This window comes from Bacillus rossius, chromosome 1 (assembly GCF_032445375.1).
Source record: "Bacillus rossius redtenbacheri isolate Brsri chromosome 1, Brsri_v3, whole genome shotgun sequence".
Lineage (NCBI taxonomy): Eukaryota > Metazoa > Arthropoda > Insecta > Phasmatodea > Bacillidae > Bacillus > Bacillus rossius.
In genome coordinates, this window is record NC_086330.1 from 184,586,422 (window position 1) to 184,601,293 (window position 14,872).

The following is a 14,872-nucleotide window of genomic DNA, read 5'->3' on the forward strand; positions in this document are numbered from 1 at the left end:
TAGGTTAGGTTAGGTTAGGTTAGGTTAGCATAGATTAGCATATGGATTAGGTTAGGTTGGGTTAGGTTAGGTTAGCATAGATTAGCATATGGATTAGGTTAGGTTAGGTTAGGTTAGGTTAGGTTTAGTTTAGTTTAGTTTAGTTTAGGTTAGGTTAGGTTAGGTTGAGTTATGTTAGGCTAGGTTGGGTTAGGTTATGTTAGGTTAGCATAGATTAGCATATGGATTAGGTTAGGTTATGTTAGGTTAGTTTAGTTTAGTTTAGTTTAGTTTTGTTTAGTTTAGGTTAGGTTAGGTTAGGTTAGGTTAGGTTAGGTTAGCTTAGATTAGCATATGGATTAGGTTAAGTTAGGTTATGTTAGGTTAGGTTAGGTTAGTTTAGTTTAGTTTAGTTTAGGTTAGGTTAGGTTAGTTTAGGTTAGTTTAGGTTAGGTTAGTTTAGTTTAGTTTGGTTAGGTTAGGTTAGGTTAGGTTAGGTTAGCATAGATTAGCATATGGATTAGGTTAGGTGAGGTTAGTTTAGTTTAGTTTAGGTTAGGTTAGGTTAGGTTAGTTTAGTTTAGTTTAATTTATGTTAGGTTAGGTTAGGTTAGGTTAGGTTAGCATATGGATTAGATGACGATATCAGGTTGGCAACATCGAGGGTTGCAAGGCTAAAGGTCAGGGTCGAATTTCAATGTCAGGGTAAAATTTCAAGGTCAAGGTCAAATTTCTAGGTCAAGGTCAAAGTTCAGGGTCAAAGTCAATGTTCAATGTCAATGTTCAAGGTCAAAGTTAATGTCAAGGTCAAAGTCAATGTTCAAGGTCAATGTTCAAGGGTAAGGTCAAGGTTAAAAGTCAAGGTCAAAGGTCAAAGGTCAAGGTCAAGAAGTTTTATGTCACTGAAGATGTCAAATTTTATGTTAAAATTGAAAAGTTTTCAGCAGGTTGGAAAAAAAAGCTTTGCAAAAATAAAACTTAATTTATTTTAATTGAAAATATATTAGAATACCTATGCTAAATACACAAATTTTTCTCTAGTGTTTGCTTTCAAGGTTTTTTTTACATTTATTACAATGTTCAAAGATTTTAAACAAGACATTAAATTAATCAAATAGTAGTGAGGAATTTAAATATTATTTATTGGTTAACATTTTTTATTATTATAATTTAGTTCTCAATAACTTGTCAAAATTCCGTTTTTGTTGTACACGGGTTTTAATTAACTCACATAGAAAAAAAACATGGCGTGCGAAGGAAGTACCTACGGGCTCCGACCAACAGCGCTTCTCTGCTGTGAAGTATTAGGAGATCAGAACTTGAGAGGAGGTAGTAATAAAAACTTGCCGGTGCCGTTGCGCGTCGTGGAAGTACAGCGCGCCAAAACACATGGTTGCCTGGCCGTATGTATCCGGCGTTCATAACACGTGTAGAAGTAGGCTTATATTCGTTACCTCCTGGCTGTTTATTACCGCCTAATACTTTTCAGTGCGAGACGTCCTGGTGAGCTTGTCTGTCCGTCCTCCTCCATTCGTTCGTTACGTAACGGGACATTTTTTCGTGCGTACATAGCTGATGAACGTAACGGGACACTTTTTCGTGCGTGTATGGCCGGCGGAAGGGACGTAATCCAACATGGCTGATGAACATAACGGGACACTTTTTCGTGTGTGCATGGTCGAAGGAAGTGACATAATCCCTAATCCCCAGCCCCCAGCCCCTGTCCTCATACATACCAAATACATCTACTGATAATCATTTGTTTAACTGCCATGTGTGTGTGTACTATTAAAAAATAAATGATTTATTTATATTTAAAAAAAAGTATGTTTTATTTCTTGTATTTTGAATATCCAACTAAGCCTGTGTGTGTTTCCGCTACTGTGTGTGTGATCATTACGTTTCCTGTGTGTACTCTGTGTACGTTCCGTTTTCTGTGTGTACGTTCCGATTTCTGTGTGTACTGTGTGTACATTCAGTTTCCTGTGTATACTTTCCGATTTCTGTGTAGGTTCCGTTTCCTGTGTGTACTGTGTACGTTCCGTTTCCTGTGTGTACGTTCCGTTTCCTGTGTGTGTACATTCCGTTTCCTGTGTGTACTGTGTGTACGTTCCGTTTCCTGTCTGTACTATGTGATTATTACATTTATTGCACCTAAATTGCACGTATTGCGCGTACATTGCGTACATTAGGTGTTGGAGCTGATGGAGCTTTTGGAGCCGAGTATACTTGTTTTCTTGTAGCTTCAAAGACATTTAGTTTCGTAGCCACGTGGTCTTTTAGCTATGCAGTCTCGTAGCCATGAATTACTCGTAACTAGCTAGATTTTTTAAGACTCGTAGCTTTGTGGCCTCATAGTCTCTTAGACTCGTAGAATTCTAGCCGAATATATTTGGAGTTGATGAGGCAAAAGACAGTTGGAGCCTATGACTGTAGGAGGCAATGACTGATGGAATCACTAGACTGATGGAATCAATAGACTGATGGAACCAATGAATATTGGTGCTAATGACAAATGTGCTGCTTTTTCGATGATGGTGCTGTCTTTTCGCTGTCGGTGCTTCCAAATTTGCTGTCTTTTCGTAGTCGGTGCTTCCAAATGTGCTGTCTTTTCGTTGACGGTGCTTCCAAATGTGCTGCCTTTTCGGTGTCGGAGCTTTCAAATGTGCTTCCTTTTTGTTGATGGTGCTTCTATTTTTAATGTTGTTTTGACTCTAGTATTATTGTAAATGGATCTTGATTTGACTAGCGTATTATTCCATCCGGTGCATGTATATAAGTGAGTCCTAGACAGCAGGACGCTCAGTTTGTAACTGACGACGGCGGTGTAATGATAGCCGAGTTTGTTTAATCTGGTGCATAAATCGCGTAATTACCTGTTTTTGCGAACACGATGGCATCTTTACCGACTTTAACGTCGAACTCGGAGGTTGTACCATCATCTACGAGAACCTTGACGACAGCTACGACGGAGAAGGTGCAGATCCCGTTGGCAACGACGATGTCAACAATGGAGGAGATTTCAACAGATGTGATACCACCATCATCCGAAGTTTCATCATCAGCAATGGATACTTCAACTAATGAAGAGCGTACATTGCGTCAGTGCAAACACTGTGACGCATCATTTACTATCACCTCAAATGCTCGCAGACATGAAGGTGCAGTTGTTCTAATAATGTTAAAATAATACAATTTCAGTGCAATAAGTGCAATAAACTAATTTCACGTCTTGATAGCTTACATCTTCATTATAAAATAATGCTCCGAGAAGTAAAATGAACATGGTTATTTTTTTGACTCATGTGTTGTACCAGCAAATGTGAATATATAAGTGAGACCCTGGTGATATGAACTTCAGTCCGTCTCTGGCTGCGTTGATAAATCGGATAGGATAGACATTTAAAGTCATGTAAAAGGCTTAGTCCGTACAATAAAATGACTGTTTGAATCGAGGAATACAAAAGACTTTAGTAATTTGTCTGTGTCTTTTTTTTACTTGTAGTAGTGTAGAATTTATGTAATAAAATTTTTTTTAAGAACTTGCGGTGTTTTTATTTCTTAATCCTGTCGCGTTTGTGGTATTTTTTAAAAATTAAGTTGTTTTGTATCGGCCAGGGATTGCACCAAAGACCTTATTCGATCTTATTAATCATTACATTTATTGACAATTTATTTAATGAATTTTGAACATTGTTTATTGAAATTATTTTTTTTCCATACAATTAAATGTTTTGCATCATCCAGGGATCGAACTAAGGACGGGAATCGATCGAATCGATCAGTATATTTATTGCCAATTTTCTTAAAGAATTTTGAACTTTTTCCCGAATTTGTAACATAAAAATTACGGATTTTTAAGATGGCGCTCAAATTTCAGGACGGCGGGTGTCACATTAATAAATGATTACTGCACTCTAGCGGGTAGGAATTAAACTAACATGGCGTCAGCGCACTCTAGCCGACGGTACAATGGTGATCGCTTCCAGCAGATGAGGACAAGATGGCGGACATGACGTCATACTACCTGATGATATATATGCATGGTAAAAAGTGGTGGGGGGTCAGTCTGCCAGCGTCCACCGTAAGGGAAGGATCGGTCACCATTTTTATTTTTTTGCCCTCACTGGATTCAAACCGAGGACTCCGAGCTGCGTGTCGTTAATGTTTGTTTTTTAACTATTTTTCATTAAATTTTCATTAAATTAATTTTTTTATACATTTCAAATTTTTTTGTTAAAATCGAATAATAAATAAAGATTTTATAGATGGCGATTGTAACAGAAATTGCAACGGTGACGTCATAATCCAAGATGGCGGTCATAATCCTAGATGACATCAGAGGCTTAAAGCGGCTATCTCTTAGGAGTTTTAAGCCTCTTTTAGGAGTTTAGGTTCTTTCTAGGGTAAAACGACTTTTGAGGATTTTCGAAATCCTACTTTTTGAATTGTGGAATTTTTTGAGAATTTTTGGCGGAATTTGTTTCCACAAAAATGGAAATTTTGGCGAATTTTGAGGAGTTTTGGGCAAATTTTGCCTAATTTTGGAGAATTTTGGCACTTTTTGAGGGTCAAAGGTCAAGGTCAAGGTCAAAGGTCAAGGTCACAACCATCCAAGATGGCCGCCGTGACGTCGCAATCCAAGATGGTTGACTAGCACCAAGCACCACCGCCTGGAGCCTGTCCCAGGGCGCCCATTTACATACTACTAGCTTAGAATTGTAATGACTATTTACGTTGAAGCATCAGTTACCTGAAATTTCAATAATGTATTGTTATAAATTATAGTAATTAAAATTAACCATTTCAATAATTCTCACTTGGAAATAAATATTTTCAATCATGTCCTCGGTAAGTTACAGAATGGTCTAATGTCTACTTATAAACGTTCATTAGTTATGTAATTTGTTTCAATCGAAACATTTTTTTTTACTTTATTAAACACCTCCAAAATACCATTGAAAACTGGAATAAATGTTCTAATTAGCTATGCTCATCATTTTGAAGTTAGCATTGTCTGTTAATAGTGTTACGAGAAACTATAGTACCTATATGACAGCCGTGTCTTAATTTAAACGTTATTTTAGTTACTTAAAACAAAAATGGCATTGTCTTATTTAACTACAAAATTTCTGAGCTCAATTAAGTATACTTACGATTAATTTATGCACCGCAAAATATGGATAAAAAAGAATTTTAACAAAAATAATATTAAGTGTATTTATTTTCACAGCCATTAAATTATTTTATATATGAAAATTTCAAAAGTATGTTTTGGGGCACAAACGCAATTATGAATACAATGTTTTCAAATATTCGAGTGACTGTAGGCGATGATTAAGCTCGTAAGAGGTGAATGCGTCTAAAAACAGCAGCAAAAAGAGAGGAATATTTAGTTTTTATAGGGGAGCAACGAGAAGTGAAAACAGAGTACAGTTGCATCCGTCAGGACCCCCTTACAAGAAGCGAGCCAGCTAACCAGCGATGCAACGAGTGGTATAAACGCATTGTCTGTAAATACCCAAGGCAGCTATGCTTAGCAATGTTAGCAAATAAAACATGGTCGCATTGTCACACTCTTAATAAAGCTCATGTAATGCGTCTTTGCTGTAAAGTCTTATGAAAAATTAACATTAACACACTTTTTATTACAAGACTGGAATTAAAATTTAAATACTGAATTCGCTTCTCATAAGTATAATTTATATAAAATTCTGAACATTTCTAATTTATTTCGTTGCGTTTTCCTTCACAAAAGTAAATCGGCGTTAACAGCGAAAGATCGTCACTCTGATCTATTTACTAGTGTATTTTATTTCGAACAGAAAATGACAACATGGGATAAAAAATGTCCATAGCAAACATGTATTTATTTTCCGGAGCGACCACACAGGCCTTGCCTTGCTTTCGCGGAGCAGCGAGCGACGCGGGTTGCCAGCTCAGCAGGGGCTGAGGTGTAGGTTGCCGACGCTTCAGGCGACGTCCCGGGGCTGGCTCGCACCGCGGGGTTCCCCGGAGGCGGCCGGCGCACAGCACGGTCTTTGCCACAGAGGAACCAAGACCGCCTCCCACGTGTAGCCAAGGAGCTCCGCGTGACCTGGCTGCGGGGCCGGACGAGGCACGACCACCGGCGGGGTAGCAGTTGAATATAAAGTAAAACAAGTGTCCTCGCTGACATTATTTACTGCACCAACACACGCTGCAGCCTCGCAGCTACATCATGAGTTAAATTAAATCATAATAGGTAAATAATACAAAACTTACTTTGTAAAAATTACTGTGCCGCAAAATTTTAAATGAAACAAGCACAGGCGCACGGAGCAAATAAAATTACTTCGGTTTTGACTTAAATACTATCAATTTTTTTCAAAGATTCCTGAACGTATCTTCATAAATAATTATCAACAATAGGCTATTATATTTCATACAAGGTGTTTTATTCAGCAAAACAACAGTATAGAATATATAACATTCTAATTTAATTTTTACATTTTCAGATATTTTATTAAGATGATAATAAATTTATTATGTAGTACAACATAACATTAAATAACTCAAACAGTTTGTTAATACAACATGTACGTCACAACATGTTTTTAACCACCATAGTAAAAGACCCCAAAAGGGTTAATGTTAAAACTTAGATATTTAAGAGCGCGTGGGAGATAATATTTTCTCGCGCGCGGTCAGTTGAAGTGGTTCATTTTTTCCTCGTAGGATAGCGTTGCGTTCGGCCACGGGCGTATGGAGCGAATCCAAGTGGAGATACCGCGAACTAGTAGGAAAACGGAATGTCACCGCGGGGGAGTGGGGGGCGGGGAAGTTAGATACAAAGAAGAATGAAGGACGGCTGTTAGGGGTGGGACGAGTCAACTGTAGCAGCCAACGCAACGGCTTTGTGATGTGCTGAGAAGGACAAGACGACACTGGACTATCACGCGCGTTTCATACATAACCAGACAGAGCGGATAGAACTTTTTTTTTTTTTTCATTTAAAGGAACGCCGTTTTTATGGTTATTTTTTTCGGCGTCCGTGGATGTTACTGTGTGATACAACACCACTTCGTTTAAATAAAAACCGTACAACAGTTCTGGTACATAAAATATTACAATGTAAATTTATCACTCATGTTTATTTAACATTTTACTGCAAGCGAAACCAAAAAAAAAAAAAAATAGAACTTTCGATACAAGGTTACACTACATACCTAATAGTTTAGTATTGTCATCTGCCTGACAACTTCAGAACGAAACTTCTTATTTATACCTTTTTAATACACTTGACGTTTCTGACTCGTGTTTTGTAACAAATGTACCGTTGATTTGTAGAGAATAAAACACAACATAATTTGTTAATAGTTTGAGAAGATAACAGCATATTAAACTTTGAAAAATCACCGATCCCGGCACTTTCCGCATTACAAAATATCGGCTTGACCTCAACTTTTTCTGCTCTTATCGCGCGAGGTTGCGTTAATACCAATGGCACGTCCTGATAGGCTGGAACAGTTTTCCGCTCTGTCTGGTCAGCGTTGTCTGGCTGACCCGAATTACTAGGCACTGGCTCAGGCAACTGAAGCTGAACTACTCCAGGAAATATTATTCTAATCAGTTTGCTAGTGTACTATTTTCTACATGAACATTTGCTAATTGTTTCTCCAAATTTCGTTTCGAAGTTTAAAAAAAACATGAAGTCCGTGTAGTCTACGTTTTTGATTGAAAAGTCAAACAAGAATTTGTCCTTTTTTTCCCCCCGCAATGGACCTAGATACTAGTTTCTTTATTTTCTCTAAATCCAAATGTACATTCTTGAATTTTAACTTTAATTTAACTTTTATAAATGTAGGGGAACTTGCCCCAGTGCCGGACACCTAAGGCAAAAAAATTGATTTCTTAAAACCTTTACACGGATGAAACAAATTTATATTACTAGCGATAGGTGGATATATAAGGTACAATTTTATACCAAAATAACCCGATCAAAAATTTTTTTAACAGTGTTATTTTAAGTTTACAAATACCATGCCAATCAAGATATTTCAAAAACCTGTTCCCAGTACCGGACACATTATTCTTAACACAAAAATACTATATAAAGTCAACATACATTACATATAGACATAAAATACATAACTTTAAGTAAGAGTTTCACTTCAAAGTGATTTTTTTTTGTAATTGTTGGCAGTGTTCACACACAAAATATGCTATTTGGTCACTGTCAGCACATGCAACATGAGCCCAACCACAGCAGGTACAACACTGAACCCAATGCTCTTAAAAATTCTCTTCGCAAAGAACACACACAGTCTTTTCGTCACCATCATCCCTTGTGTTCTTTTCCTTAACTTCTCTGTTGAAATCAAGTCTCCTTTTTGCGATTGTATTTTCTGAGTTGGACTTCTTTTTAGACATTCTGTTGGCCTCACTTGTTTCATTCTTATTATTGAATAGTTGTCCTTCCTTATCTTTCAGGTTCTTCTGCTTTTGTTCTTCTTTTAGTTTTTTCAGTCGCTTAATTTCTTCTTTGTCGTCCAGCAGTTTTTTTATTGGGCGTAGAAGTCAAAATTTCACTTTTTTCTCCTCTCCATTTCCTTGAAATGATCTTCCTCTTCAAATCACCAGCAACTGGAGAAATCTTCTCAATGGCATTTTGGAAGGCCTTGGAAGTGGAGGGAACAGCCATGTCAAACAAATATGTGTGCTGAGGTGGTATGGCCACTTGTATGATGGAAGTTGAAGCTCTTGTCTCTTCAAGATGTTGGCCAGAGGCATCACAATGGCCTATTCTTTTTTCTGATTCTGTCAGTGTACCTACACTGATGTTCGATGCTGGGAGAAAATCTAGCTCAGTGAAAATATTTTTATTCATTGCGTAGATCCCTGTACATTCGAATCCTGATTTTGCTAGATCCATTCTGCATATTTTTGAGAAAGCATTTCCTACCAATCCACAGATATCTTGTTCAGTGATTTTCAAACCTTGTCTTCCATACTTGGACATCCATGTCTCACATGCTGAATTAAATGCATTTTTGAAAGGTTTCATGACTGCTCTATCCAATGGCTGGTGCTTGTGTGTGGTATGTGGGGGTAAACTTAACATGTGAACATTATGTTCCTTGGCATACAGAATGACTTACAGGTCTTTGTGAGTGCTATGACCATCCAATACCAACAGAACTGGACTCTGTTATGATGGGTGAACTTCAGCCATTTCAGAAATCCTGGTACTGAGATCCAACCACTTTCTTGAGCATTAAATGTGCTTCCATCTGGTGCATCTTTTGTCAATACTAGTAGTATAGGAATAGGGCTCCTGGGACAGGCTTCAGGCTGTGGTGTCTGTGGTGTTTTCCGCCATCTTGGATTGTGACGTCACGGCGGCCATATTGGATGGTTGTGACCTTGACCTTTGACCTTGACCTTGACATTTGACCTTCAAAATGTGTCAAAATCAACCAAAATTGGGCAAAATTTACCCAAAATTCCTCAAAAATCGTCAAAATTTCCATTTATGTGGAAAAAAATTCCTCCAAAAAATCTCAAAAAATTCCACAATTCAAAAATTAGGATTTCGAAAATCCTCAAAAGCCGTTTTGCCTTAGAAAGAACCCAAATTCCTGAAAGTGGCTTAAGCATCCTTAGAGCTAGCCGCTTTAAGCCGCCAAGGTCATGACCTTGAAAATTAGGATGCCATGGCAGCCATATTGGATGATGACGTCACCATTGCAATTTTCGTTACGGTCGCCATCTTTAAAATCTTCACTTACTATCCGATTTTAATGAAAATTTTTTTAAAAATTATGAAAAAATCCATTGAATAAAATTTTAATAAAAAATATTTCAAAATCATACATTAACGACACGGAGCTCGGAGTCCTCGTTTCGAACCCGACGAGTGCAAAAAAATTAAAATGGCGACCGATCCTTCCCTCGCAGTGGACGCAGGCAGACTGACCCCCACCACTTTTACCAATGCACATATACCATCAGGTAGTATGACGTCATGTCCGCCATCTTGTCTTCGATGCTGGAAGCCAACATCATTGTATCGTCGGCTAGAGTGCGCTGACACCATGCTAGTTTAATTCTTACCTACTAGAGTGCAGTAATCATTTATTACTAAGGTGTCCGCCATATTGAAATTTGGACGCCAGCTTGAAAATCCGTATTTATTTAGCTAGAAATTCGGGAAAAATTCCAAAATGTATTAAATAAATTTGCAATCAATATACTGATTGGCCCGGTCAGTTCCTATCCTTGGTTCGATACTCGATCGATGCAATAATGTTTTATTTTATGTAAAAAATAATAATTTCAATAAACCATGTTCAACATATTTAAAGAGACTCTAAATCCTCTACTACCATCATCCTATCAGACGTCAAGACTGCCATATTGGAAATTCGTAATTTTAATGCTAGAGATTCGGGAAAAAGTTCAAAATTCATTAAATAAATTTGTAATCTATATACTGATTGATTGGATCGACTAAGGTCCTTGGTTCGATTCGGAATGAAGATGAAAAAAAAAATAAACATAATATAAAAGTGGCAGGTCCGAGAAATAAAACAACACAAGTTCCTTCACAAAATAAACTTTATTACATAATTTTTACTTTACTACACGAACATTTGCGAAAGCCAGCAATCTTATAATCATTTAGGTCCGCAGCGGCGTGAAATGACTAATTCTTAGCTCCAATCGGCTTATACTAGAAAGAGTCCAGCCAGAACCTTTACAGACATAGTCCTCCTCTTCTTGACAGAGTTTCTGGATACCGTTTTTAACAGTATGCTTCACATCGTTAGAACTGTAAATTACTGCAGCCGATGTCTTGAATGCACACTTCTTCACTTCGTCTTCGAATGGATACGGCTTTCCATATATACAGTCCAACCACAAGTTGTATTTTAATGGACCGTTTGTTGCTACATCATCAGTAAGCTCATTGATTATGTTCTCTTTGATATCATCAAGAAAATTACAAATGTCTTTCCACTCACCTAACGTATTTAGATAATAGTAGTCTTTCAATGTCCCACGAAATGCAGACTGCGCCAAGTAGAACACATTATCATTCACTTGTAATGCGCCGAACACAGTCTTAGGTTTATTTTCATGTTCAGACGTCATACCAATCGGTTGCTGCACATCGGTTTTCTTGCTTGTTCTCTTACGAGTCTCCAATCTAAAGCGAGGAGTGAAAGTTTCTACAGGTAGTTCTTTAGTAGACACACGGACTTTACCGTTGCATTTTTTCACATGTCGTCGCAAACTGTCAATACGTGTAAACCATTCATGACACCCATCACAGCGAAACTTTATACGAGATGTATTCTTCTTGCATTTACTCCGCTCATGTCTTCGTGCATCATGAGAAAATGCGAACGACATATCACAGTAGCTGCAAGGATACCGTGGTGATGAAGACGATCCTTCCAGACCCGAACCAGATGATGTTGTTGCAGCAGTTACACCATCTCCAGGCATACTCTTATGAACATCAATACATCGTTGCTGCACCGAAACCTTTACTTTCTGCCGCACAGCAGGACCTTTGCATGTCTTCATGTGCGTTTTCATTTTATCTTGTCTTGCAAATTGCTTGTGACATTTCTCACAAACAAACATTTTACGATAAGGGTTCTTAGCGCATTCTCTCCTCTCGTGTCGTCGAGTATTGCTGCTGTTTGTGAAAATCTTGTCACAGTAGCAGCACCGATGTTCGTTAGTCGTTGTTGAATCACCAGTCATTGAAGTTTCCATCGAGGGCGAAACGAAGTTCGACGAGTTTTCCTGCGTAGTCAGCACCACCGGCATTAAAGTCTCTCCTGCTGACGGTATCGCGACTGTTGAAATCTCCTCTTTTGATGACGTCGTCTTTGCCGACGGGATCTGCACCTTCTCCACCGTAGCTGACGTCAGGGTTCCCGTAGACGATGGTGCGTCGTCCATCAAGTTCAGCGTTTTAGATGGTAAAGATGCCATCGAAGTCTCAAGAACAGGCAATTACACGACGTATGCACCAGTAGAATCAAACTAGGTGATCCTTACACCGACGACGTCAGTAACAAACTGAGCGACCTGCTGTCCAGGACTCGCTTATATACTCGCACCGGTTGGAATAATACTTTAGTCAAATCAAGAACCAATTACTATAATACTCGAGTCAAAACACCATTGAAAGAAGAAGCGCACCAAAATAAGGTAACGCATTTGGAAACAAATTCATCAAATGAAATGAACACGCAATGCACGCACTTGCAGCTTTCATCTCAAGGTATCATTTAAATTTCATTCAAGTGAAGTATCAAGCCAATGTCACATCATATTATCATCCTATTGGTCATACTATCCTCAAAATTTAACAGTCTTATAAATCACACCAGTAATAGAAGGACTTATAGTTTATAACACACATCATTTCAGCCATTGCTCTTTAACAAATTCGAATTTAAAAATATAAAATGTAAGTACTTGTTAAGTTGAAGAACCAGGTACGTAAATATATTATATACTTTATGGACACTGTAGGCACAAAAACCCTGAAAGTACATATGTAAGAATGATATTTAATAAAACTAATATTAAATTGTATATTTAATCACAATAAAATACTTACATCAGATCAAAAAACGCAGGTTTTATTCTATAAACCCTGCATTTCGTAGATCATGTTTCTTTGAGGATGTATAATTTTTCAACAATTTGCGAACCAAGTAGAAGTTTTAGCCTATTCTCCAATCATTTGGATTGACTCTCGATGATCAATTTGGTCTCGCGTGCTACGGCTTCCATCTTTTCTATATTAATAATATTATTTGTCGTAAAATCTCCGCATCCGTGTCACCATCACAGATTCAAATCACCATCATCGTAGTTGTCATCAATATTGTCATAAGCTGCATCAATATAACTTATTTTATGATATCGTTTCCACATTTCAGTTGTCAGAGATTAACCACAATCTATGATCTTGTGAGCTTCACAATATTCTCTATTGTTTTCTAGACATGGTTAGCTCCATTCTCATTTTATTTAAAAGCCTATGTGTCCAGTTTTATTATTTAAACCTTCAACCCATCATCCCAAACTCAATTAAATTATTTAATTATATAGAACAAAAATCAACAATGTTCCTTTCATTTAATCTTAGGTACCGTATCATCCTTTCCACCTATAGTTTAGTTTCTTGAGCCCAGGAGTCATTCATTATATACCATACAGTGTTTTTCAAGAGATGTGGTATACTACCAGTTCTACATACAAATCCATCCTATCATTGATTTTTTACACATAAAAAAACCTTCACGTTATTTTTACACGTTTTATTAAATTATTACTTCGACTAAAATAATTACCACTCATAGTAATACATACAAATCCATCCTATCATTGATTTTTTTACACATAAATAAAACCTTCACGTTATTTTTACACGTTTTATTAAATTATCACTTCGACTAAAATAATTACCACACATAGTAATACATACAAATCCATCATATCATTGATTTCATTACACATAAAAAAAACTTTTACGTTATTTTTACACGTTTTAGTAAATTATCACTTCGACTAAAATAATTACCACTCATAGTAATTTCTACAAAGAACTCTTTGCCCAAGACATTTTAACCATCATCTCCGAAAACAACCATGTCACGTCTATATCACAAAGTAAAAGAGGGTAGAGGAGATAGGACAAACAAGTGCTAGTCACTCATAGGGTAAGAACCATGTGTTGGATACCTATCTCAGACATTGTAGCAACTCTGTATTTTTCTTACCTAATGTAGAAAAATATCTTCCTATACATACGTTTTTAAAATTATTCACGTACGTCTAGTCAAAAGTACCTAAATTCAAGCTCGTTAACCTCAAAGAAAATTTAAAAAATTCTCAAGGATAGAGGCAGAGACTACACGATCGTGACACGCATACCGTCACCCGCAAATGAACATTGACCCCCTCGCGCAGGAGTTGCAAGCTTGCAGAAACCTGCGAGAGTCATATGTTTGCTCGAGTCATACATACATAACGTCACCAGCCTTTCCACTCATTTCACGTAAAGCTCCAGTGAAATCGTATTAAAGCTCATGTAAAGTACTCGCTGGAATCAGTATAAAAGTGCTACACACGGATCCAGAGCAGAAAATCAGCCCTCGAATGTATAACTCGATACTATAAAAAAAATTTGTAGTGTATATAACAGATTCAAACCCAATAGCATACTCCTTACGGTGAAAATTATAAGCGGAAAAATATTTAAAATCATGACCCCGGCTAGTATACATTTTTTTCGTGAACCCTAAATTCATGTTAGTAATCGGTACGAATGTGTGAGTAATTCGGACGAATAATTGCTTACCAAGTATCCATAATCTTACTGTTACAGCCCAGCCAGTGCACCAGAGTACCCCGAAGTATGATCAATTGATTAACATTATTCAATTTTTTTTAATATCACCTCCGTAGTGTACACCAATATATGACAGGGTACGATTTAAGACCATAAATTTCCCACAAGTCTATTAGTTTTATTTCGGGAAGTAATATATTATTTCTCAGAAATAATAAATCAAGTTCCTATCAGATTTGCTCTAACGTTACGGTATTACATACACCAGCACTTTACCAAAACATCTCCCATAAAAAATCCTAAGAATGCAGATAACATATTCAGACAAAAGTAATTTTAGCAAAACTGTCTTGAACATTATTGGTAAAAATAATAAACACACAAACAAGTCAAAACGTACATTACAACTCCGACCAAAATTACGTGTCACATGTAGTTTATTACATTAAGATGAATGAAGTAGGTTAAGAAAAATAAATCAAATAATATTTTTAATTCTATAAATTATTTAAAATTGTTCATTTATAC